Consider the following 27773-nt stretch of genomic DNA (forward strand, 5'->3'; position numbering starts at 1 on the left):
AGCATGCTAGGCTTCCCTGTCCATCACCGATTCCCAGAGCTTGCTCAAACTATGTCCACTGGGTCAATGATGCCATCCAACCATCTCATCGTCTGTCATCCCCTTTTTCTCCTGCCTTCAATCTTCTCCAGCATCAGGGTCTTTATCAGTGAATCAGTTCTTCTCATCAGATGGCCAAAGTATTGGAGTTTCAGCTTCAGCATCAATTCTTCCAATGAATATTCAGGACTGATCTCCTTTAGGATGGACTGGTTGGATCTCCTTGCAGTCCAAGGGACTCTAAAGAGTCTTCTCCAGCACCACAGCTCAAAAGCATCAATTCTTCAGTGCTCAGCTTTCTTTATAGTCCAACTATCACATTCGTACATGACTACTAGAAAAACCATAGCCTTGACTAGGTGGACCTTTGTTGGCAAAGTAATGTCTCTGCTTTATAATAAGCTGTCTAGGTTGGTCATAGCTTTTCTTCCAAGGAGTAAGCATCTTTTAATTTCATGGCTGCAGTCACAATCTCCAGTGATTTTGGAACTCCCAAAAATAAAGTCTGTCACTGTTTCCATTGTTTCCCCATATATTTGCCATGAAGTGATGGGACTGAATGCCATGATATTAGTTTTGTGAATGTTGCCTTTTAAGCCAACGTTTTCATTATTTTTCACTTTCAACAAGAGGCTCTTTAGTTCCTCTTCACTTTCTGCCATAAGGGTGGTGTCATCTGCATATCTGAGGTTATTGATATTTCTCCCAGCAATCTTGATTCCAGCTTGTGCTTCATCCAGTCAGACATTTCACCTGATATACACTGTATATAAGTTAAATAAGCAGGGTGACAATATACAGCCTTGATGTACTCCTTCCTAATTTGGAACCTGTCAGTTGTTCCATGTCCAGTTCTAACTGTTGCTTCTTGACCTGCATACAAATTTCTCAGGAGGCAGGAAAGGTGGTCTGGTACTGTGCTCACTTCAAGAATTTTCAGTTGTGATCCACACAGTCAAAAGTTTTGGCATAGTCAATAAAGCAGAAGTTGATGTGTTTCTGGAACTCTTTTGCTTTTTTTGATGATCCAATGGATGTTGGCAATTTGATCTCTGGTTCTTCTGCCTTTTCTAAAGCCAGTTTGAACATCTGGAAGTTCACAGCTCACATACTCTTGAAGTCTGCCTTGGAAAATTTTGAACATTATTTTGTTAGCCTGTAAGATGAGTGCAATTGTGCGATAGTTTAAAGATTCTTTGGAATTGCCTTTATTTGGGATTGGAATGAAAACTAACCTTTTCTAATCCTGTGGCCATTGCTGAGTTTTCCAAATTTGCTGGCATATTGAGTGAAGCACTTTCACAGCATCATCTTTTAGGATTTGAAATAGTTCAACTGGAATTCCATCACCTCCACTAGCTTTGTTCACAGCGATGCTTCCTAAAGCCTACTTGACTTTGCATCCCAGGATGTCTGACTCTAGGTTAGTGACACTCCTTCATGTTTATCTGGATCATGAATATCTTTTTTGCATAGTTCTTCTGTGTATTCTTGCCACCTCTTCTTAATATCTTCTGCTTCTATTAGGTCCATACCTTTTCTGTCCTTTATTGTGCCCATCTTTGCATATAATGTTCCTTTAGTATCTCTAATTTTCTTGAAGAAATCTCTAGTCGTTCCCATTCTATTATTTCCCTCTATTTCTTTGCACTGATCACTGAGGAAGGTTTTCATATCTCTCCATGATATTCTTTGGAACTCTGCATTCAGATGATTTATCTTTCCTTTTCCCCTTTGCCTTCACATCTCTTCTTCTCTCAGCTATTTGTAAGGCCTCCTCAGACAATCTTTTTGCCTTTTTGCATTTCTTTTTCTTGGGGATGATCTAGATCACTGCCTCCTGTACAGTGTCACGAACCTCCGTCCATAGTTCCTTAGGAATTCTGTCTATCAGATCTAATCCCTTGAATCTATTCATCACCTCCACTGTATAGTCATAAGGGATTTGATTTAGATTATACCTGAATGGTCTAGTGGTTTTCCCTACTTACTTAAATTTAAGATTCAAAGGGAGCACTAACAGACTTTCTGTCATGAAGGACTGGAAGAGAGAGTCTGAGGTAGCCAGAACAGCTGGAATGTGAGGAAAGGCGCCTAGAAAGTGAGAGCCAGAGTTGTTCACAATCATTTAGTTGTGCCCCACTCTTTGTGACCCCATCGGTTGCAAATCACCAGGCTTCCCTGTCCATCACCATCTACTGGAGCTTGCTCAAACTCATATCCACTGAGTCAGTGATGCTGTCCAACCATCTCATCCTCTGTCATCTCCTTCTCCTTCTGTTTTCAATCTTTCCCAGCATCAGCGTCTTTTCTAATGGCCCTTTGCACCAGGTGGCCAAAATATTGGAGCTTCAGTTTCCACAGCAGTGTTTGCAATGAATATTCGTGGTTGATTTCCCTTAAGATTGACTGGTTTGACCACCTTGCAGTCCGAGGGACTCTCAAGGGTCTTCTCCAACACCACAGTTTGAAAGTGTTAATTCCTACATGCTTGGCCTGCTTTATTGTTCAACTCTCACATCCCTACATGACTACTGGAACAGTCATAGCTTTGGCTATACAGACCTTTGTGGGTAATGTAATGTCTCTACTTTTTAATATGCTATCTCAGTTTGTCATAGCTTTTCTTCCAAGAAGCAAACATCTTTGTATTTCATGGCTGCAGTCACTGGCTGCAGTGATTTTGGAGCCCAAGAAAATAAATTCTGTCATTGTTTCCATTGTTTCTCCATGTATTTGCAATAAAGTAATGGACTGGTTTTCATGAACTTCGTTTTTTGAATGTTGAGTTTTAGGCCAGGTTTTTCACTCTCCTCTTTCACCTTCAAGAGGCTTTTTAATTCCTCTTCACTTTCTGCCATACGGTGGTGTTATCTGCATATCTGAGGTTATTGATATTTCTACCGGCAATCTTAATTTCACCTTGAGCTCATCCAGCCCAGCATTTCACATGATGTACTGTGCATTATATATTAAATAAACAGGGTGACAATATACAACCTTTCCAAATTTTGAACCAATCTGTATTTCCATGTTTGGCTCTAACTGTTGCTTCTTGACCTGCATGCAGCTTTCTCAGAAGGCAGGTAAGATGGTCTTGTATTCTCATCTCTTTAAGAATTTTTCACTGTTTGTTGTGATCCACACAGTCAAAGGTTTTAGCACAGTCAATGAAGCAGAAGTAAATATTTCCCTGGAATTTTCTTGCTACTTCTATGTTCCAGTGGAGGTTGGTAGTTTGGTTTCTGGTTCTTCTCCCTTTTCTAAATCCAGCTTGTACATCTGGAAGTTCTCAGCTCATGTACTGTTGAAGTCTAGCTTGGAGGATTTTATGCATTACATTGCTAGCATGTGAAATGAGTGCAAGTGTGAGGTAGTCTGAACATTCTTTGGCATTGCCCTTTTTTGGGGTTGGATTGAAAACTGACATTTTCCAGTCCTGTGGTCATTGCTGAGTTTCCCAAATTAGTTGGCGTATTGAGTGCAGCACTTTCACAGCATCATCTTTAGGACATAGCTCAGCTGGAATTCCATCACCTTTACTAGCTTTGTTTGTAGTGATGCTTCCTAAAGCCCACTTGACTTTGCACTCTAGAATGTTTGGCTCTTGGTGATGAATCACACCATCATGGTTATCTGGATAATTAAGATGTTTTTTGTATAGTTTGTTGTATTCTTGCCTCCTCTTCTTAATATCTTTTGCTTCTGTTAGGTCCATAATCTTTTTGTCCTTTATTTTGCCCATCTTTGCAAGAAATATTCCTTTGGTTTCTATAATTTTCTTGAAGATATCTCCAGTCTTTCCCATTCTATTGTTTTCCTCTATTTCTTTGCATTGTTCACTTAGGAAGCCTTTCTTATCACTCCTTGCTATTCTTTGGAATTCTGTATTCAGATGGGTATATCTTTCTTTCTTCTCCTTTGCCTTTCACTTCTCTTCTTTTCTCAGCTATTTGTAAGACATCCTCAGACAACCATTTTGCTTTTTTGCATTTCATATTCAAAATCTCTGAATATATTTTGCTCAAATTTCTGGTTGACTTCTGAAACATGTATGTGAAAAAGACTCAAAGCAGTCCAGAAGTACAAAATAACTAAACAGAGATTTGAACTACCACGCAAGTTAAAAAAATTCTCAGTTTTGATCTAAGTTTTTTTATCTGCTAAAACTGAAAGTACCAACAATTTTCAGTTTAATACAACAGAATCTCTACAACATAATCTTCACTAGATTGTAGTTGAAATCCAAAATTATTTTACACATAAAAGTCAGGATTACATGATGATTTGCAAGACATAAGGCAGTCAGTGTAAAGCTAATGATATATATAATTCAACATTGAAATTCCTAAACTGAGATTTCACATCAGCGGTGATAACTATGTTCAGTGATATAAAAGAAAATGTGTTTTCTTATAATCATACTAGAAACCTTAGAAGAGAAATAGAAACCACAGGAAAACAAAAAAATGGTAGAACTAAAATACATTATCTGAAAAAAAAAAAAAGCTTCATTGGATGAGATTCACAGAATTGAAATAGCAGAGTAAAAAAACAGTGACTGTGAAGATATATCAAAAGAAATAATACAGTGTGAAGAGGATTAGAAAACAATGAAAAATATGAACAGATCCTCAAGCACCTGGAAAACTATGTTAAATTATGCAACACAAGTGTAGTTAGAGTTCTATAAAGAAATGAGCTAGAAAATAAGGTAGAAAAAAGTTGGAAAAAATAACGGACAGAAATTTCACAAATTTCCTTAAAGATTTCAATTTATAGATTTGGGGTGTCTCAACAAACATCTAGCATGGTAAATGGGAAGAAAATCATGCCTAGGTACATCATAGTCAAACTGCTTAAAATAAAGTATAAAAAAAATTCTTGAAAGAACGAAAGAAAAAAAAAAGTATCATACAAGGAGTGAAACAGCAGTGAAATTAATGCTGGCTTCTCACCAGAAACTTGGAACCCAGAGAACTGTGGAACACAAACCTAAACATGATGAAAAAATAATAATTAATAAAAATACCAATTCAGGATTGTATTTCCACTGCAAATATTTTTGAAGATTAAAAACAAAATAAAGACAGTTTTATACAGGAAAAAAAAAAGAGAGAGAGAGAGAGGGAAAGAGAATTTGTCATCAATAGATCTATACTACCTGAAATACTTAAAAAATATTTTCAAGAAAAGGAAATTATACTAGACAGAAATGCAGGTAGGTGTCATAAAGTGAACATTTTTATTTCTCATCTTAGTTAGGTTTTCTGAGCAAAGCAACCTGAGATCTAACTTAAAGGACATGTTTTGAAATCTAAAATATAGTTAAATAATTATGAGATAGTCATCTTCTCATTTCATTGAGGGAGGTTAACAACTATTCATTTTCTACATAAGCTCTAGATTTCCAATTTCAGGATTTCTGTTATGTGGTGCAGGCCCTCATCTATGTAGAGTGACATCTGGCTCTCATCAGTAATCTCTGAAGGACTTTTGTTCAGTCACTCAGTCATGTCTGACTCTTTGCGACCCCGTGGATTGCAACACGCCAGGCTTCCCTGTTCATCACCAACTCCCAGAGCTTGCTCAAACTATGTCCATCAAGTCAGTGATGCCATCCAACCATCTCATCCCCTGTCGTCCCCTTTTCCTCCTGCCTTCAATCTTTCCAAGCATCAGGGTCTTTTCCAATAAGTCAGTTCTTCACACCAGCCAAAGTGTTGGAGCTTCACCTTCAGCATCAGTCCTTCCGATGAATATTCAGGACTGATTTCCTTTAGGATTGACTGGCATCATATCCTTGTAGTCCAAGGGACTCTAAAGAGTCCTCTCCAACATCACAGTTCAAAAGCATTAATTCTTCAATGCTCAGCTTTCTTTATGGTCCAACGTTCACATCCATTCATGACTACTGGAAAACCCACAGCTTTGACTATACAGACCTTTGTCAGAAGGACTAGGTCAATAAAAACCTATTCAGCTCTTGCTTTAAAGAGGAATAATCTATTCTTGCTCCAAAACTTCATCTTTACATTCAGGATGCTATGAATACATGTAGATACTAAAAACTATCATCAAGAAGAAATTAATGAGCATTAAAATCATAAATACTTGAGAAAACATAAAGGACTATTTTTTCTTTATTTATGAATAAATGTATGCAGTGAGTATGTATGAATAAAGCAAAAACTATTATATTTCTTTATGGGTTTTTAATGTAGAAATGAAATACACTTTAAAATAAAGGATAGGTTAATGGTAAACGGATCTATGCAATTCCAAAGCTTTTACATTTCAGGTATAGTCATACAATATTAACTCTATGTAGACTGTGAAAGTTAAAAATGTAATTGCATTTCAATTCTAAACTTTCTTGTAATTGCCCTATGATCATGGAATATTTCCCCCTTGCCAGCTGACACTATACTAAGCTTTGTCCGTAGAAGGTGATAATTGGACTCCAGAGTTAGAAGACAGTTCTGTACCTGTTTCTGATGTGTTTGCTGCTGTCTGGAGGTTAGCAGCATGTGGAACACCCAGAAGAATCTATCTCTGTTTCAGCAGTAAGGTTCCCACAGGCATTTTCCCAGTGAGCTCCATATTGAGGCAACTTACCATGGACAGCCTCCTCAAGTACCCCAGAAGGTGGCTTTGCAGCAAGTTCTGCGGTATATCACCTTCTCATATATGACAGAAAATGGAAACAAGAAAACAGAACCCAGAGGAAATTTTACCAAGACTTATTTATAAAGCTACATTTAAATAGCTTTTGGTATTAGTGTGAATATAGACAAATAGATCAAAATATGGTGACCAGAAAAGATCCATGTTGATAAAGTCAATTAATTTTCTATAAAGCTGTCAAGGTAATTCAGTGATGAAAGTAGGGACTAGAAAAGTTCCCTGACTGATTGGGAGGAGGAGCTAATGATGGAAGTGTGACATCTACTCAAGAATGAGGAAGAAGATGGTCTTCTTTTCCTCCCCACCTTTCCCACTGATTACAAAAATATAGCCCACTAAACTTCCTTGCCTGCCCACTTGTATCTCTCACAAGTGCCCTATACTAATAAACTCATTCCTGATCTGTCACTCTGCCTCTCAATGAATTCTTTCCTAACAGAGACAGAAGAACATATGCTTTACAAAGTCCTAAGAGGATAACCTTTTCAACAGTGTTGCTTTTGGATAGGTGAAAAATAAAAACGTATACTCTTCTCATATCATATAAAATAAAATCAACTGAAAATGAATTATATCCTGGCTGCAAAAGCTGATATTATAAAAGTTTTTGAAAATAGCATTGGATAAAATGTCAATTAGCTTATGTTTTGCAAATATTTCTTGAATATAAGACAAAACACATAAACCATAAAAATCAAAATCAGTATATTGTACTTCTTTAGCAATACAAAAAAAAATTGCTCTTCAAAAGACACTGATAAAAAAGTAAAAGCAAATTAGAACATGGTAAAATATTTGCATAATATATATGTGACAAAACTTATGCCTAGAAAATATAAAGAACTCTTAAAATTCAATAAAGAGAAAAATGATCCAATCTAGAAATTGGAAAGACATTCAAATTAGGAAATGGATAAAAGATGTGAGAGGAACTTAACTAAAGAAATTATAGAGATGGCCAATAAATACACAAAACAGTAATCAGCATCTTTATTCATCAAGGAAATTCCAACCACAATTTGATACCACTGCCTATCCACTTGAGGGATGAAATTAAGACTGGCGAGTTATATGAGCATGTCAAGCAATTGGTAACCCTCATATATTGCTATTGAGAGTGTGCGTAGAGTGTAAAATGGCAAAATTCTTTGTCAACCTCTTATAAAGTTAGCATATATTTACATACAGATATCATCAATTCCACACCTAGATATTTACATAATAGAATGAAAAATATCTCCACACAGTTATGTAAATGCATGTACACAAATATTTCTCCAAGGAAAGTTATGGCCAAACTAGATAGCATATTAAAAAGCAGAGACATTACTTTGCCAACAAAGGTCTGTCTAGTCAAGGCTATGGTTTTTCCAGTGGTCATGTATGGATGTGAGAGTTGGACTGTGAAGAAAGATGAGGGCAGAAGAATTGATGCTTTTGAACTGTGGTGTTGGAGGACTCTTGAAAGTCCCTTGGTCTGCAAGGAGATCCAACCAGTCCATCCTAAAGGAGATCAGTCCTGGGTGTTCTTTGGAAGGACTGATGCTGAAGCTGAAACTCCAATACTTTGGCCACCTCATACAAAGGGTTGACACATTGGAAAAGCCCCTGATGCTGGAAGGGATTGAAGGCAGGAGAAAAAGGGGATGACAGAGGATGAGATGGCTGGATGGTATCACCGACTTGATGGACATGAGTTTGAGTAAACTCCGAGAGTTGGTGATGGACAGGGAGGCCTGGTGTGTTGCGATTCATGGGGTCGTAGAGTCGGACACCACTGAGCGACTGAACTGAACTGACTGAACTGATTGCTAAGAGCTATAAACTGAGAAAAAGCTAAATGTCCATCATCATGTACCTGGATACATGAAGTATGGTGTATTTATACAATGAAACAAAAAGAATATGAACTATTTCATCACTCCAATATGGATACATTTCAAAAATACATCCAGTGAAAGAAACCAAAAAGTAAAAAATCATATACTATGTGATTCTATTCACATGAATTTGTAGTACTGTCATAGTTTTAGTGACAAAAAGTTGGTTTCCTGGGACTAGTGGCGATATAGGGTACTCATAAGGAAGGAGCATGAGGAAAGTTTAGGGGTAATGGATATGTGTTGTATCTTGATGATGGTGGTTACATGAGTGGTTTTGCATGTCAAAACACATCAAACACATTATATAAAATATAAATAAGTATATTTATATTTATTAAATAGAAATAATTATATTTAATTATGTCTCAATGTATTTAGTGAAGAGATGAAACATAAACTCACAGCATGAATAAAAGCTAAAGCTATAAAACTTCTAGAAATAAATGTAAGGGAATATTTCTTTAGGCTTGATTTAAGAAAATTCTTCTTGGACAAAGCAAAAGAAACACCAAATATTTAAAAAACTCTGACAAAAAGAGAAAAATATATATATATTTGTATATAAGTCTAAATATATGGGTTTCCCTGGTGGTTCAGTTGGCAAAGCATCTGCCTGAAGTGCAGGAGACACAAGTTCAATCCCTGGGTTGGGAAGATCCCTTGGAGAAGGATATGGCAACCCATTTCAGAATTCTTGCTGGGAGAATCCCATGGACTTAGAAGACTGACAGGCTACAGTCAGAATTCTTGCTGGGAGAATCCCATGGACTTAGAAGACTGACAGGCTACAGTCAGAATTCTTGCTGGGAGAATCCCATGGACTTAGAAGACTGACAGGCTACAGTCAGAATTCTTGCTGGGAGAATCCCATGGACTTAGAAGACTGACAGGCTACAGTCCATAGTGTCACAAGGTGTCAGACATGACTGAAGCACTGAGCATGCATGCATGCATATACACATTAGTTCTCAGTAAAATGTATTGTAAAAATTATTTTTTATTTATCTATAAAAAAAGCTTATACTGCTTTTTTGCAACAACACGAATGGATCTTGAAGGCATCATGCTAAGTGAAATATGACAATCAGAAAGGCAAATACTGTGTGCTTTCACCTGTATGTGGAATCTAAAAACATTAAAATCATAGACATACAGAGTAGAATGGTGTTGCCAGGTATTGGGGTTGAGAGAAATAGAGAGATATTTATCAAAGGGTATAAGCTTCCATTTATAAGATGAATAGGTTCTGGGGATCTAATACACAGTATGGCAATTATGTTAACCATACTACTCTATTATCTAATTCAAAGTTGCTGAGAGAGTAGATCTTAAATCATCTTACCAAAAAAGAGAAATAATTATGTGATATAATTATAGATTTATATAACCTTATTGTGGTAATAATTTTGTAATATGTACATGTATCAACCATCACATTGTATACCTTAATCTTCCAGAATGTTATTTGCCAATATATCTCAATAAAGTTAGATCAGAAAAACCAATACCATGTTTTTCTGAGGTAGGGAGTCAACTAGAAAATGGCATAGAATAATTTGTGAGTGACAAAAATCTTGTATTTCTTGATTGGTGTGGTAGTTAAATGGGTTATTGCAAAAACATACAGTTGTAAAATTGTAAAGTTATTGTAAAAACTCACAAATAGCTTACACTTAATATACCTAAACTTTATGCAAACTACCCCTTAATTTAAATGTAAGATAAGGGAAAATGTGAGTTTCAAAAGGTACACTGAGACTCCAGAGGTCACATTTCAAAAAGCCAATTGACAAAATATATTCAAGGAACTCAAAATTTGGTATTAAAATTGTGGAAGAGAAGGCAAAGAAGCAAATTCTTCTGACAGTCCTAATGTCATGAGAAGAGCAAGGACAAAAAAGCAACTTCCAAAGGCAAAAACTCAAAAATCAGTTGGCCAATCTGAAAGCATCAGCCAAAAACAGAAAATTCTACAGCCTCCAATTAAGAGTTGAATACATTTTAATGACAACACAAGAGGGAGCCCTACTGCTACAAGGCAAGCAATACTATGTTATAGCAGCCTCCCCTTTTAAAAGTACTTAAAAATCAGTCTCACTGAAACATGAACCCAGAAAAAGAGCATGCTCAGATTCCATATAAAACTATTATTGAAAAAAAAGCATAACAATATCCTTGTAGAAAATTACTCTGTGCTTATGTAGTGGAAACCAAGATGCCCAGTGCAAATACTACTTCAGAAAAGGACTTGTTGCCCCAGTTTTGGGTAGTTAGACTTCACGGTCTGTCTCTGTAAGCTTTTTGGCAGCAACATAGACACCTCACACAAATCACCACTCTTTCTGTAGCAGCCATATCCAAACAATGATTGACACAGTTTTGTGAACTCCTGGCCACCTTGGCCCAACTCAGAACACCTCTGAAGAGCTCACCTTCAGATCAGCTGAGGCTAACAACTGGGAATTACTTCAGCTGGGCTTTTCTCCCTGCCCAATACACCCCTTTCATTCCCCAGTTGTTAATCCCAGGCATTTGTTAATACATATTCCACATGCCGTTGTCTCTCAGAGTGTGATTCTCAGGGAATACAACCTTCAAAAGCCTGGAAGATATACTCACAAATAAGTGGAAACTAACAAAACATTTCAAAATAAGTTAAAAGAAATTTAAGAAGTCATAGAATATGTGAAATAGCAACAAAGATCAAATTCAAAATAATTCAGTTATGAGTGGTTGGAGAAAGAGTTTTGTAAATAGAGGAGCATATGGAAGCAGTTAGAAATGAAAGTATTAATAAAACTATTTCTGAGAATACAAATTGGTGCAGCCACTGTGAAAAACAGTAGGGTGATTTCTCAAAAAAAACTAAAAATATGACCTAGAAATTCTACTCCTGGGTAAAAGCTAAAAATAGAAAAAAAAATTAATTCAAAAAATTATGTGCACCGCACTATTCATAGCAGTGTTACTAAAAATTGCCAAGACGTAGAAGCAACCTAAGGGTCCATCAACAGATGAATGGAAAGAAAAATGATGTGGTGTGCATATGTATGTATTAATATGTTGACAAAATTTTGCTATTTTCAGCAGCATGGATAGACTTGGAGTGTGTTATGCTAAGTGAAGTGTCATATGTGTGTGTGTGCTTAGTAAGTTTGTCATGTCTGACTCTTTGTGACCCATGGACTGTAGCCCTCCACGTTCTTCTATCCAAGGGCTTCTCCGGGCAAGAATACTGAAGTGAGTTGCGTTTTCCTCCTCTAGGGAAATGTCAAACAGATAAACACAGACACTGCATTGTATCACTCATATGTAAAATTCAAAATACACAGCAAACTAGTAAATAAAACAAAAAAGAAGTAGTCTCACAGATATAGTGAACAAACTAGTGGTTACCAGTGGGGAGAGGAAAGGGGGATGGGCAATACAAGGGTAGGGATTAAGATGTACAAATTGTTACATAGAAAATGAGTTATAAGAATAGATCGTACAACAAGGGGGATATAGTCAATATTTTATATTATTACTAAATGGAATATAACTATAAAATTGTGCTTCCCTGGTAGCTCAGATGGTAAACAATCTGCCTGCAATGGGGAAGACCTGGGTTCTATCCCTTGTTTGGAAAGATCCCCTGGAGGAGAGCAAGGCAACCCACTCCAGTATTCTTGCCTGGAGAATCCCCATGGACAGAAGAGCCTGGCGGGCTACAGATCATGGGGTCTCAAGGAGCTGGACACAGCTCAGTGACTAAGCACAGCACAGCACATACTGTACAATGTGGGGGAAGTTTCAAAAAGAAAAAGAGAAACTATCTCATACATTGTTCAAATTTGGAGAGATAATAAGACTGAATAAACATGATAGACAAGACCATACAGAAAAAGTAGATTATAAAGAGAGGGGGAAAAACAGGAGAAAACTATAAAAATAGTTCTAAAGCATACATTCTCTATAGTTCTACTATTATAAAGTTTTGAACTAGAAAAATGCTATTGTATGATATTAGAAGTCACAAGTTTTGTCTCTGTTGGAGAAGAGGGAGTGAGTAATGAGTGTGTAATATTCTACTTTTGACCCATTCATGTTCACTTTGTGATAATTTATCAATATGCCAACCATGATTTGTCAACTTTTCTGTCAGTGTTTTTGTTTCCATAAAAAAGTAAACATAATATACTGTTCTTTCATAAATATATTTCACATGAGTAAACTAATTATATTTTCTATTCTATGCACTTTTTACATTTCCTCTGAGAATGTGTGTGACAATGTACAGTGTGAGGAATATAGTCAATATTTATGTAACATCTTTGTATGGTGTTATATAACTAGATGTATTGTGGTGATCACTTTGAAATTTATAGAAACATTGGTCACTATATTGTGCAACAGTAACTAATATAGTGTTGTAGAACATTTATACTTCAAAATCAAACAGACAGACAGACATGCAAAAAGAGATCGCATTTGTGGTTATCAGAGTTGTTGGATGAGAGGATAGGCAATTGGAGGAAGATGGTAAAAAGGTAAAAATGTCAAATCATAAGATCATAAATATCAGAGACAATGTACATCATGATAATTACAATTAACACTTCTGTATGATATAACAGAAAGTTAAAGTAAACTCTAAGATTTCACACTAGGATTCAATGTCTTTAATTTTGTATGTCTATGAAATGATAGATACTCATTAAACTTATTATAATAACCATTTAATGGTAAATATAAGCCAAAGCATTATGCTGTATACATTAAACTTGTACATTCAGTTCAGCTCAGTTCAGTCACTCAGTCATGTCTGACTCTTTGCAACCCCATGAATCACAGCACACCAGGCTTCCCTGTCCATCACAAACTCCAGGAGTTTACTCAAACCCACATCCATCGAGTCGGTGATGCCATCCAGCCATCTCATCCTCTGTTGTCCCCTTCTCTTCCTGCCCCCAATCCCTCCCAGCATCAGGGTCTTTTCAAATGAGTCAACTCTTCACATGAGGTGGCCAAAGTATTGGAGTTTCAGCTTCAGCATCAGTCCTTCCAATGAACACCCAGGGCTGATTTCCTTTAGGGTGGACTGGTTGGATCTCCTTGCAGTCCAAGGGACTCTCAAGAGTTTTCAGTGACACTGATTTCCACAGTCTGACACTGTTTCCACAGTCTCCCCATCTATTTCCCATGAAGTGATGGGACCAGATGCCATGATCTTTGTTTTCTAAATGTTAAGCTTTAAGTCAACTTTTTCACTCTCCTCTTTAGCTTTCATCAAGAGGCTTTTTAGTTCCTCTTCACTCTCTGCCATAAGGGTGGTGTCATCTGCAAGTCAGGTTATTGATATTTCTCCTGGCAATCTTGATTCCAGCTTGTGCGTCTTCCAGCCCAGCGTTTCTCATGATGTACTCTGTGTATAAGCTAAATAAGCAGAGTGACAATATACAGCCTTGTTGCTGTATGCCAATTATATCTCAATAGAAGGAAAAACAAAAAAAAATTGTAAGTATTAAGCAACTTTTATAGAATTTGATATGATTGAAACATCTAATCAATGAACACATTTTTTTAGAACAGAGAATGGAAAAGTTAGGTTTTTCTTTTCTTTTATCTAGCATTTCGTTTTTGTTGCATTTTGCTGAAGCATTGACTTGTGAGCAAATGAAATAAGCAAACTAACTCATCCTTCATGGCAGATGACTTGAGAAGCACTGGCTGAAAAGCTGTTTCTTAGGAAGATGTTAAAGAAATCTTATTCTGAGAGACTCACTTGTGAGGAGGATTCCAAAGAGTTCTGTGCTGTGAACCGGTTCCTTTTGGTTTATTTTCCACCTTGTGCTGCTCTATTTTCAGCACTTACTCTTCTGCTTTTTTCTTTGATTCTGTAATTTTTTAATATCTCCTGTATCCTGTCCTTTCTTTTTTGACTTCTTAATAAATGCTTTTATGTTTCTTTCTTTTATCCTCTTCTCATAGTGCAATTTATTTATTTATTTTTAATTGATTTATTTTTAATTGAAGGATAATTGCTTTACAGAATTTTGTTGTTTTCTGTCAAACTGCAACATGAGTCAGCCATAGGTAAACATAATCCCCCCTCCCTTTTGAACCTCTCTCCCATTTCCCTCCCCATCCCACCCATCTAGGGTGATGCAGAGCCCCTGTTTGAGTTTCCTGAGACATACAGCAAATTCCTGTTGGCTGTCTATTTTACACAAGGTCATGTAAGTTTCCATCTTACTCTTTCCATACATCTCACCCTCTTCTCCCCTTTCTCCATGTCCATAAGTCTATTCTCTATGTCTGTTTCTCTTTTGCTGACCTGCAAGTAAATTCTTCAGTACCAGTTTTCTAGATTCTGTATATATGAGTTAGTAGACAATATTTATCTTTCTCTTTGTGACTTACTTCACTCTGTATAATAAGCTCTAGTTTCATCCACCTCATTAGAACTGACTCAAATGTGTTCCTTTTTATGGCTGAGTAATATTCCCTTGTATATATATATACCACTATTTCTTTATCCATTCATCTGTTGATGAATATCTAGGTTGCTTCCATGTTCTACCTATTGCAAATAGTGCTGCAATGAACAACGGGATACATGTGTCTGTTTCAATTTGGTTTCCTCACGGTATATGCCTAGGAGTGAGATTGCTGGGTCATATGCTGATTTTATTCATAGTTTTCTAAAGATTCTCCATACTGTCTTCCATAGTGACTGCATTGATTTACATTATCACCACAGTGCAAGAGTGTGCCTTTTTCTTCACACCCTCCCCAGCATTTATTGTTTGTAGACTTTTTGATGATGGCCATTCTGACCAGTGTGAGCTGATATTTCATTGTAGTTTTTATTTGCATTTCTCTAATAAAGAGCGATGTTGAGCATCTTTTCATGTGTTTGTTAGCCATCTGTATGTCTTCTTTGGAGACATATCTGTTTAGGTCTTCTGCCCACTTTTTGATTGGGTTGTTTGTTTTTATGGTATTGAGTTATATGAGCTGATTGTATATTTCGGAAATTAATCCTTTGTCAGTTGTTTCATTTGCTATTATTTTCTCCTGTTCTGAGGGTTCTTTTCACTTTGCTTATAGTTTCCTTTGCTGTGCAAAAGTTTTTAAGTTTAGTCAGGTCCCACTTGTTTACTTTTGTTTTTATTTCCATTACTCTAGGAGGTGGGTCATAGAGGATCTTGCTTTGATTTATGTCATCAAGTGGAAAGCCTATGCTTTCCTCTAAGAGTTTTATAATTTCTGGTCTTGCATTTAGCTCTCTAATCCATTTTGCATTTATCTTTATGTATGGTGTTAAAAAAGTGTTCTAATTTTGTTCTTTTACATGTATCTATCCAGTTTTCCCAGCACCATTTATTGAAGGGGCTGTTTTTGCCCCATTGTATGTTCTTGTCTCCTTTGTCAAAAATAAGTTACCCATACATGCATGGGTTTATTTGGGGGCTTTCTATCATGTTCTATTGGTCTATACTCTGTTTTTGTGCTAGTACCATACTGTCTTGATGACTGTAGCTTTGCAGTATAACCTGAAGTTAGGAAGGTTGATTCCACCAGCTCTGTTCTTCTTTCTCAAAACTGCTTTGGCTATTCAGGGTCTTTTGTGTTTCCATATGAATTGTGATTTTCTTTCCCCCTAGTTCTGTGAAAGATGCCATCGGTAATTTGATAGGGATCACATTGAATCCGTAGATTGCATTTGGTAGTATAGTCATTTTCACAGCATTGATTCTTCCTACCCAGAAACATTAAATATTTCTCAATCTGTCTATACCATCTTTGATTTCTTTCATCAATGTCTTATGATTTTCTGTGTGCAGCTCTTTTGTCTCCTTAGGTAAGTTTATTCCTAGATATTTTATTCTTTTTGTTGCAATGGTGAATGGGATTGATTCCTTAATTTCTCTTTCTGATTTTTCATTTTTAGCATATAGAAATGCAAGTGATTTCTGTGTATTGATTTTGTATCCTGTGACTTTGCTTAATTCACTGATTAGCTCTAGTAATTTCCTGATAATGTCTTTAGCATTTCCTATGTACAGTATCATGTCATCTGCAAACAGTGAGAGCTTCGCTTCTTCTTTTCCTATCTGGATTCCTTTTATTTCTTTTTCATCTCTTATTGCTGTAGCTGGGACTTCCAAAACTATGTTGAATAATAGTGGTGAAAGTGGACACCCTTATCTTGTTCCTAATCTTAGAGTGAATGCTTTTGGGTTTTCACCATAGAGAGTAATGCTTGCTGTAGGCTTATCATATATGACCCTTACTATGTTGAGATAGGTTCCTTCAATGCCCATTTTCTGAAGAGTTTTAATCATAAATGGATGCTTAATTTTGTCAAAGGCTTTTTCTGCATCTATTGAGATTATCATATGTTTTTTTCTCTTTCAATTTGTTAATATGGTATATCACATTGATTAATTCACATATATTGGAGAATCCTTGCATCCCTGAAATAAACTCAACTTGATCATGGTGTATGAGCTTTTTTAATGTGTTGTTGAATTCTGTTTGCTAAAATTTTGTTGAGGATTTTTGCATCTATGTTCATCAGTGATATTGGCCTGCAGTTTTCTTTTTTGTGTGTTGTTTTGTTTGGTTTTGGTATCAGGGTAATGGTAGCCTTGTAGAATGAATTTGAAAGTGTTCATTTGATTGTAGATTTTTTGATGATGACCATTCTGACCAGGGTGAGGTGATACCTCACTGTAGTTTTGATTTGTATTTCTCTAGCAATGAGTGATATTGAGAATCTTTTGATTTGTTTATTGGCAAATTGTATGCATTCTTTGGGGGAAATGTCTTTTTAAGTCTTCTGTTCATTTCTTGATTGGACTGTTTGTTTTCTGATATTAAACTATATCAGCTACTTACATATTTTGGAGACTAATCCTTTGTCAGTTGCTTTGTTTGCAATTATATTCTTTCATGCTGAGGGTTGCCTTTCAACCTTGTTTATAGTTTCCTTTGCTGTGCAATAGTTTTTAAATTTAATTAGCCCCCATTTGTTTATTTTTATCTATATAACTCAAGGAGGTGGGTCAAAGAGGATCTTGTTGTGATTTATATCAGAGACGGTACTGCCTTAAGTTTTCTTCTAGGAACTTTATAGTTTCAGGACTTACATTGAAGTGTTTAATCCATTTTGAGTTTAGTTTCATTTACAGTGTTAGGAAGTGTTCTAGTTTCATTCTTTTCATATGTAGCTGTCCAGTTTACCTAGCACCATTTATTGATTAGGCTGTCTTTTCTCCATTGTATTTCCTTCGTCAAAGATAAGATATGCCTAGGTGTGTGTATTTGTCTCTGGGCTTTTTATCCTATTCTATTAATCTATATTTATTGTTGTTGTTTTTAACAGTACCATACTATCTTGATTACTATAGCTTTGCAGTACAGTCTGAAATCAGGAAAGTTGATTCTTTCAGTTCCATTTTTCTCTCACGATTGCTTTGCCTATTTGGGGTCTTTTTTATTTCCATACAAATTGTGAATATTTTTTTAAATCTAGTTCTGTGAAAAATATCATTGGCAATTTTATAGGGATTGCATTGAATCTGTAGATTGCTTTGGAGGAAATACTCATTTTCACAATATTGATTTTTCCACTCCAAGAACATGATATATCTCTCCTTCTGTTTGTGTTATCTTTGATCTCTTTCATCAGTGTTTTATAGTTTTCCACATACATGTCTTTTGTCTCTTTGGGTAGGTTTATTCCTACATACTTTTTTTGTTGTTGTTGTAGTGAATGGGATTGTTTCTTTAATTTCTCTTTCTCATTTTTTATTATTAGTGTATAGGAGTGTAAGGGATTTCTGTGTATTAACTTATTCTGACTTTATTATATTAATTGATTAGTGCTAGTAATTTTCTGGTGGCATCTTTAGGGTTTTCTATATAGTGAATCATGTCATCAGAAAACAGTGAGAGCTTTAATGCTTTTTTTTCCAATCTGGATTCCTTTTATTTCTTTTTCTCCTCTGATTACTATGTTTCAGTTCAGTTCAGTCACTCAGTCATTCCCAACTCTTTGAGACCGCATGAACTGCAGCACACCAGGCTTCCCTGTCCATAACCAATTCACGGAGTTTGCGCAAACTCATGTCCATTCAGTCGGTGATGCCATCCAACAATCTCATCCTCTGTCATCCCCTTCTCCTCCTGTCTTCAGTTTTTCATAGAATAAGAGTCTTTTCCAATGAGTCAGTTCTTCACATCAAGTGGCCAAAATACTGGAGTGTCAGTTCAGTATCTGTCCTTCCAATGAACATTCAGGACTAATTTCCTTTAGGATTGACTGCTTTGATCTCCTTGCTGTTCAAGTGACTCTGAAGAGTCCTCTGCAACATCACAGTTCTAAAGCATCAATTCTTCAGTTCTCAGCTTTCCTTATGGCCCAGCTCTCACATCCATACATGACTACTGGAAAAACCATAGCTCTGACGAGATAGACCATTGTTGGCAAAGTAATGTCTCGCTTCTTAATATGCTGTCCAGGTTTGTCATAACGTGATTTCTAATGAACAAGTATCTTTTAATTTCATGGTACAGTCACCATCTGCAGTTATTTTGGAGCCAAAGAATATTAAGCCTATCACTGTTTCCTTTGTTTCCCCATCTATTTGGCATGAAGTGATGGAACTGGGTGCCATGATCTTAGTTTTTTGAATGTTGAATTTTAAGCCATTTTTTTCCACTCTTCTCTTTCACTTTCATCAAGAGGATCTTTAGCTCCTGTTTACTTTCTGCCATAGGGGTGGTGTCATCTGCATATCTTCAGTTCAGGTCAGGTCAGTCGCTCAGTCATGTCCAACTCTATGAGACCCATGGACTGAAACACTCCAGGCTTCCCTGTCCATCACCAACTCCCAGAGCTTGCTCAAAATTATGTCTATCAAATCACTGATGCCATCCAACCATCTCAACATATGTCGTCCCCTTCTCCTCCAACCCTCAATCTTGTCCAGCATCAGTGTCTTTTCTTTTTTTTTTTTTTTTTTTAATATTATTTTATTAGTTGGAGGCCAATCACTTTACAACATTTCAGTGGGTTTTGTCATACATTGACATGAATCAGCCATATAGTTACATGTATTCCCCATCCCGATCCCCCCTCCCACCTCCCTCCCCACCCGACTCCTCAGGGTCCTCCCAGTGCACCAGGCCCGAGCACCTGACTCATGTATCCCACCTGGGCTGGTGGTCCGTTTCACCATAGATAATATACATGCTGTTCTTTCAAAACATCCCACCCTCACGTTCTCCCCCAGAGTTCAAAAGTCTGTTCTGTATTTCTGTGTCTCTTTTTCTGTTTTGCATATAGGGTTATCGCCACCATCTATCTAAATTCCGTATATATGTGTTAGTATACTGTAATGTTCTTTATCTTTCTGACTTACTTCACTCTGTATAATGGGCTCCAGTTTCATCCATCTCATTAGAACTGATTCAAATGAATTCTTTTTAACGGCTGAGTAATATTCCATGGTGTATATGTACCACAGCTTCCTTATCCATTCATCTGCTGATGGGCATCTAGGTTGCTTCCATGTCCTGGCTATTATAAACAGTGCTGCGATGAACATTGGGGTGCACGTGTCTCTTTCAGATCTGGATTCCTCAGTGTGTATGCCCAGAAGTGGTATTGCTGGGTCATATGGCAGTTCTATTTCCAGTTTTTTAAGAAATCTCCACACTGTTTTCCATAGTGGCTGTACTAGTTTGCATTCCCACCAACAGTGTAAGAGGGTTCCTTTTTCTCCACACCCTCTCCAGCATTTATTGCTTGTAGACTTTTGGATAGCAGCCATCCTGACTGGCGTGTAATGGTACCTCATTGTGGTTTTGATTTGCATTTCTCTGATGATGAGTGATGTTGAGCATCTTTTCATGTGTTTGTTAGCCATCTGTATGTCTTCTTTGGAGAAATGTCTGTTTAGTTCTTTGGCCCATTTTTTGATTGGGTCGTTTATTTTTCTGGAATTGAGCTTCAGGAGTTGCTTGTATATTTTTGAGATTAATCCTTTGTCTGTTTCCTCATTTGTTATTATTTTCTCCCAATCTGAGGGCTGTCTTTTCACCTTACTTTTAGTTTCCTTTGTTGTGCAAAAGCTTTTAATTTTCATTAAGTCCCATTTGTTTATTTTTGCTTTTATTTCCAATATTCTGGGAGGTGGGTCATAGAAGATCTTGCTGTGATTTATGTCGGAGAGTGTTTTGCCTATGTTCTCCTCTAGGAGTTTTATAGTTTCTGGTCTTACATTTAGATCTTTAATCCATTTTGAGTTTATTTTTGTGTATGGTGTTAGGAAGTGTTCTAGTTTCATTCTTTTACAAGTGGTTAACCAGTTTTCCCAGCACCACTTGTTAAAGAGATTGTCTTTTTTCCATTGTATATCCTTGCCTCCTTTGTCAAAGATAAGCTGTCCATAGGTTCGTGGATTTATCTCTGGGCTTTCTATTCTGTTCCATTGATCTATATTTCTGTCTTTGTGCCAGTACCATACTGTCTTGATGACTGTGGCTTTGTAGTAGAGTCTGAAGTCAGGCAGGTTGATTCCTCCAGTTCCATTCTTCTTTCTCAAGATTACTTTGGCTATTCGCGGTTTTTTGTATTTCCATACAAATTGTGAAATTATTTGTTCTAATTCTGTGAAAAATACCGTTGGTAGCTTGATAGGGATTGCATTGAATCTATAGATTGCTTTGGGTAGAATAGCCATTTTGACAATATTGATTCTTCCAATCCATGAACACGGTATGTTTCTCCAACTGTTTGTGTCCTCTTTGATTTCTTTCATCAGTGTTTTATAGTTTTCTATGTATAGGTCTTTTGTTTCTTTAGGTAGATATACTCCTAAGTATTTTATTCTTTTTGTTGCAATGGTGAATGGTATTGTTTCCTTAATTTCTCTTTCTGTTTTTTCATTGTTAGTGTATAGGAATGCAAGGGATTTCTGTGTGTTAATTTTATATCCTGCAACTTTACTATATTCATTAATTAGCTCTAGTAATTTTCTGGTAGAGTCTTTAGGGTTTTCTATGTAGAGGATCATGTCATCTGCAAACAGCGAGAGTTTCACTTCTTCTTTTCCTATCTGGATTCCTTTTATGTCTTTTTCTGCTCTGATTGCTGTGGCCAAAACTTCCAACACTATGTTGAATAGTAGTGGTGAGAGTGGGCATCCTTGTCTTGTTCCTGATTTCAGAGGAAATGCTTTCAATTTTTCACCATTGAGGGTGATGCTTGCTGTGGGTTTGTCATATATAGCTTTTATTATGTTGAGGTATGTTCCTTCTATTCCTGCTTTCTGGAGAGTTTTAATCATAAATGAGTGTTGAATTTTGTCAAAGGCTTTCTCTGCATCTATTGAGATAATCATATGTTTTTTATCTTTCAATTTGTTAATGTGGTGTATTACGTTGATCGATTTGCGGATATTAAAGAATCCTTGCATTCCTGGGATAAAGCCCACTTGGTCATGGTGTATGATTTTTTTAATATGTTGTTGGATTCTGTTTGCTAGAATTTTGTTAAGGATTTTTGCATCTATGTTCATCAGTGACATCAGATAGACAAAGTATTGGAGTTTAAACTTCAGCATCAGTTCTTCCAGTGAATAGTCAGGACTGATTTACCCTAGGATTTGTGGGTTGGATCTCTTTGCAGTCCAAGGGACTCTCAAGAGTCTGCTCCAACACCACAACTCAGAAGCATCAATTCTTTGGCACTCAGATTTATAATCCAACTCTCACATCCATACATGACTACTGGAAAAACCATAGTTTTGTCTAGATGGACATTTGTCAGCAAAGTAATGTTTCTACTTTTAACTTAGATGCTGTCTAGATTTGTCATAGCTTTTCTTACAAGGAGCAAATGTCTTTTAATTTCATGGCTGCAGTCACCATCTGCAGTGATTTTGGAGTCCCCCAAAATAAAGTCTGCCACTGTTTACATTGGTTCCCCATCTATTTGCCACGAAGTGATGGGACCAGATACCATGATCTTAGTTTTCTGAAGTTGAGCTTTAAGTCAACATTTTCACTCTCCTCTTTCACTTTCATCAAGAGTCTCTTTAGTTCTACTTCACTTTCTGCCATAAGGATGGTGTCATCTGCATATCTGAGGTTACTGATATTTCTCCCAGTAATCTTGCTTCCAGTTTGTGCTTCATCCAGCCTGGCATTTCACATAATATACTCTGTATATAAGTTGAATAATCAGGGTGACAATATACAACCTTGATATACTCTTTCCCTGATTTAGAACCAGTCTGTTGTTCCATGTCCAGTTCTAACTGTTGCTTCTTGACCTGCACACAAATTTCTCAGGAGGCAGATAAGGTGGTCTGGTATTTTTATTTCTTTAAGAAATTTTCACAGTGTGTTGTGACCCATACAGTCAAAGGCTTTGGCATAGTCAATAAAGCAGATGTTTTTCTGGGACTCATTTGTTATTTCAATGATCCACTGAATATTAGCAATTTGATCTCTGGTTCCTCTGCCTTTTCTAAAAACAGTCTAAACATCTGGAAGTTCACAGCTCATGTACTGTTGAAGCCTGTCTTGAAGAATTTTGAGCATTACTTTGCTAACATGTGAGATGAGTGCAATTGTGTGGTAGTTTGAACATTCTTTGGCATTGCCTTTCTTTGGGATTGGAATGTAAATTGATCTTTTCCAGTCCTGTGGCCATTGATGTTTTCCAAATTAGCTGGCATATTGAGTGCAGAATTTTCACAGCATCATCTTTTAGGAAATAGCTCAGTTGGAATTCTATCACCTTCACCAGCTTTGTTCATAGTGATGCTTCTTAAGGTCCAACTGACTTTGCACTCTAGGATGTCTGGCTCTTGGTGATTAATCACATCATCGTAGTTATCTGGGTCATTAAGATGTTTCTTGTATAGTTCTGCTATGTATTCTTGCCACCTCCTCTTAATATCTTCTGCTTCTGTTAGGTCCACACTGTTCCTGTTCGTTATTGTACCCACCTTTGCATGAAATGTTCCCTTGGTATCTCTAATTTTCTTGAAGAGATCTCTAGTCTTTCCCATTATATTGTTTTCCTCTATTTCTTTGCACTGGTCACTGAGGAAGGCTTTCATATGCTTTTGTCTTTCCTTTTCTCCTTTGCCTTCACTGCTTTTCTTTTCTCAGCTATTTGCAAGGCCTCCTCAGACAGCCATTTTGCCTTTTATTTCATTTATTTTTGTTTGAGATGGTATTAGTCACCATCTCCTGTGCAATGTCATGAACTTCTGTCCATAGTTCTTCAGGCACTCTGTCTATCAGATCTAATCCCTTGAATCTATTTGTCTCTGCCAATGTATAATCTTAAGAGATTTGATTTAGGTCATACCTCAATGGTCTAGTGGTTTTCCCTACTTTCTTTATTTTAAGTCTGAATTTTGCAGTAAGAAGTTCATGATCTGAGACAGCCAGCTCCTGGTTTTGTTTTTGCTGGCTGTATAGAGCTTCTCAATCTTCAGCTGCAATGAATATGATCAACTTGATTTCAGCATTGACCATCTGTTGATGTCCACAGGACTTTCAAAAATATGTTGAAAAATAGTAGTGAGATTGTGTACCCTTGTATTATTCTTGATCTTAAAGGAAATGCTTTAAAGTTTTTCACTGTTCAGAATAGTGTGTGCTGTGGGTTTGTCATACATGACTTTTACCATATTGAAGTATATTCTCTCTATGCCCACTTTCTGGAGAGTTTTTATCATAAATAGGTTTTAAATGTTATCAAAAGCTTTCTCTGCACTATTGAGATTATCAAATGGCTTTTATCTCTCAATTTGTTAATATGATGTATCACATTTTTTGATTTTTATATTGAAGAATCTTTGCATTCCTAGGATAAAGTCCACTTGATCATGATATATGATCCTTTTATTGCATGTTGAATTGTTTGCAAGAATTCTGTTGAACATTTCTGTATCTATGTTGATCAATGATATTGCCTTGTAATTTTCTTTTTTTGGAGGTATCCTTCTACAGTTTTGGTATCAGGGTAATGGTGGCCTCGTAGAATGGATTTTGACATTTTTCTCCCTCTGCAAATTTTCTGGAGAGTTTGAACCATATCGGTTTTAGTTCTTCTCAGAATGTTTGGTAGAATAGCCTGTGAAGCCATCTCGCCCTGGACATTTTTTTGTTGGAAGATTTTGATCACAGTTTCAACTTCAGTGCTTGTGATGGTCTGTTCATATTTTCCATTTCTTCCTGGATGGAAGAAATTTTCCATTTCTTCCTTGGAATGTTATACTTTTTTTTTTGGAATGTTATACTTTTCTAAGAATTTGTCCATTTCTTCCAAGTTATTAATTTTATTGGCATATAGTTGCTCAAAGTAGTCTCTTTTAATCATTTGTATTTCTGTGTTGTCTGCTGAAACTTGTCCTTTTTTTATTTCTAATTTTATTGACTTGAGTCTTATTATTATTATTATTTTCTTGATGAATCTGGCTAATGGTCTATCAATTTTGTTTATCTTCTTAAAGAACCAGCTTTTAGGTTTATTAATCCTTGCTATTGTCCCCTTCATTTCTTTTTAATTTATTTCTGCTTTATGGTTTCTGAACCCAGGTCTTCTGCACTGCAGGTGGAGCCTTCACTGTCTGAACCTCCAGGAAGGTTCAATGAGGTGCATCTGGTCCAAGCTATCATTTAAAGCTTGTTTTTCCTTATTAATTTTCTGTCTGGATTATCCATTGGTACAAGTGGGATGTTAAAGTCCTCCACTATTATCATGTTATTGTCAATTTCCCCTTTAATAGTTGTTAGCATTTGCCTTATGTATTGAGGTGCTCCTGTCTTAGGTGCATATATAATTATAATTGTTATATCTTCTTCTTGGATTGATCCCTTGATCATTATGTAGTGTCCTTCCTTGTCTCTTGTAATGGTCTTTTTCAAAAGTCTGTTTTATTTAATATAAGTATTGCTACTCACACTTTTTTGGATTTCTGTTTGCATGGAATACTTTTATCCAGCCCCTCACTTTCACTTTTTATTTGTCCCTCAGTCTGAAGGTTGTCTCATGTACACAGCATATATAGGGGTCTTGTTTTTGTATTCATTCAGCTAATCTGTGTATTTGACTGGGTCATTTAGTCTATTTAAATTTACGGGAAATTATTGATATGTACATGTGATTAGATTGGTTAGTTTTTTTGTGATGGTGGTTTTCAGTCTGTCTGCCCTCTGAAGGAGAAGGATAAGAGGCTTATGAAAGCTTCCTGATGGGGTATGAAAACCTACAAGACTTTCTAGAATTAGCACACAAAAAAGATGGTCTTTTCATCATAAGGGATTGGAATGCAAAAGTAGGAAGTGAAGAAACACTGCAGTAACTGGGAAATTTGGCCTTGGAGTATAGGATGAAGCAGGCAAAGGCTAATAGAATTCTGCCAAGAGAATGCACTGGTCATAGCAAACACCCTCTTCCAACAATACAAGAGAAGACTCTACACATGGACAACACAGATGGTCAACACTGAAATCAGATTGATTATATTCTTTGCAGCCAAAGATGGAGAAGCTCTATACAGTCAGCAAAAACAAGACTGGGAGCTGACTGTGGCTCAGATCATGAACTCCTTATTGCCAAATTCAGACTTAAGTTGAAGAAAGTAAAGAAAACCATTAGAACATTCAGGTATGACCTAAATAGAAGCCCTAATGATTATGCAGTGGAAGTGAGAAATAGTTTTAAGGGACTAGATCTGATAGACAGAGTGCCTGATGAACTATGGATGGAGGTCATGACACTGCACAGGAGACAGGGAGCAAGTCCATCCTCAAGAAAAAGAAACACAAGAAAACAAAACAGTTGTCCGAGGAGGCCTTACAAATAGCTATGAAAAGAAGAGAAGCCAAAAGTAAAGTAGAAAAGGAAAGATATACCCATTTAAATGCAGAGTTCCAAAGAATAACAAGGAGAGATAAGAAAACTTTCCTCAATGGTCAGTGCAAGGAAATAGAGGAAAACAATAGAATGGGAAAGACTAGAGATCTCTTCAAGAAAATTAGAGATACCAAGGGAGCATTTCATGCAAAGATGGGCACAATAAAGGACAGAAATGGTATGGACCTAACAGAAGCAGAAGATATTAAGAAGAGGTGGCAAGAATACACAGAAGAACTGTACAAAAAAGATCTTCACGACATAGATAATCACGATGGTTGTGATCACTCACCTAGAGCCAGACATCCTGGAATGCAATGTCAAATGGGCCTTAGTAAGCATCACTACAAACAAAGCTAGTGGAGTTGATGAAATTCTAGCTGAACCATTTCAACTACTAAAAGATGATGCTATGAAAGTGCTCCATTCAATATGTCAGCAAATCTGGAAAACTCAGCAGTGGCCACAGGACTGGAAAAGGTCAGTTTTCATTCCAATCCCAAAGAAAGGCAATGTCAAAGAATGTTCAAACTAGCACACAATTGCACTCATCTCCATGTTACCAAAGTAATGCTCAAAATTCTCCAAGCCAGGCTTCAGAAATACGTGAACCTTGAACTTCCAGATGTTCAAGCTGGGTTAGAAAAGGCTGAGGAACCAGAGATCAAATTGCCAACATCTGCTGGTTCATTGAAAAAGCAAGAGAGTTCCAGAAAAATATTTATTTCTGCTTTGTTGACTATGCCAAAGCCTTTGACTCTGTGGATCACAATAAACTGTTGAAAATTCTGAAAGCGATGGGAATACCAGACCACCTCATCTGCCTCTTGAGAAACCTGTATGCAGGTCAGGAAGCAACAGTTAGAACTGGACATGGAACAACAGACTGGTTCCAAATAGGAAAAGGAGTACATCAAGGCTGTATATTGTCACCCTGCTTATTTAACTTACATGCAGAGTACATCATGAGAAATGCTGGGCTGGATGAAGCACAAGCTGGAATCAAGATTGCCAGTAGAAATATCAATAACTTCAGATATGCATATGACACCATCCTTATAGCAGAAAGTGAAGAACTAAAGAGCCTCTTGATGAAAGTGAAAGAGGATAGTGAAGAAGTTGGCTTAAAGTTCAACATTCAGAAAGCAAAGATCATGACATCTGGCCGCATCACTTCATGGGAAATAGATGCAGAAACAGTGGAAACAGTGTCAGACTTTATTTTGGGG

The 27773-nt window shown here is 36.6% G+C and overlaps 1 protein-coding gene across 1 annotated transcript in view; it reads right to left on the reverse strand.

Annotated features, from left to right (window-relative positions):
- Positions 1 to 27773, reverse strand: part of LOC136173940 (olfactory receptor 10R2-like) — a 40136-nt gene that overhangs the window by 8162 nt on the left and 4201 nt on the right. The window lies entirely within an intron of this gene.

This window comes from Muntiacus reevesi, chromosome 1 (genome assembly GCF_963930625.1).
Source record: "Muntiacus reevesi chromosome 1, mMunRee1.1, whole genome shotgun sequence".
NCBI classification, from domain to species: Eukaryota; Metazoa; Chordata; class Mammalia; order Artiodactyla; family Cervidae; genus Muntiacus; species Muntiacus reevesi.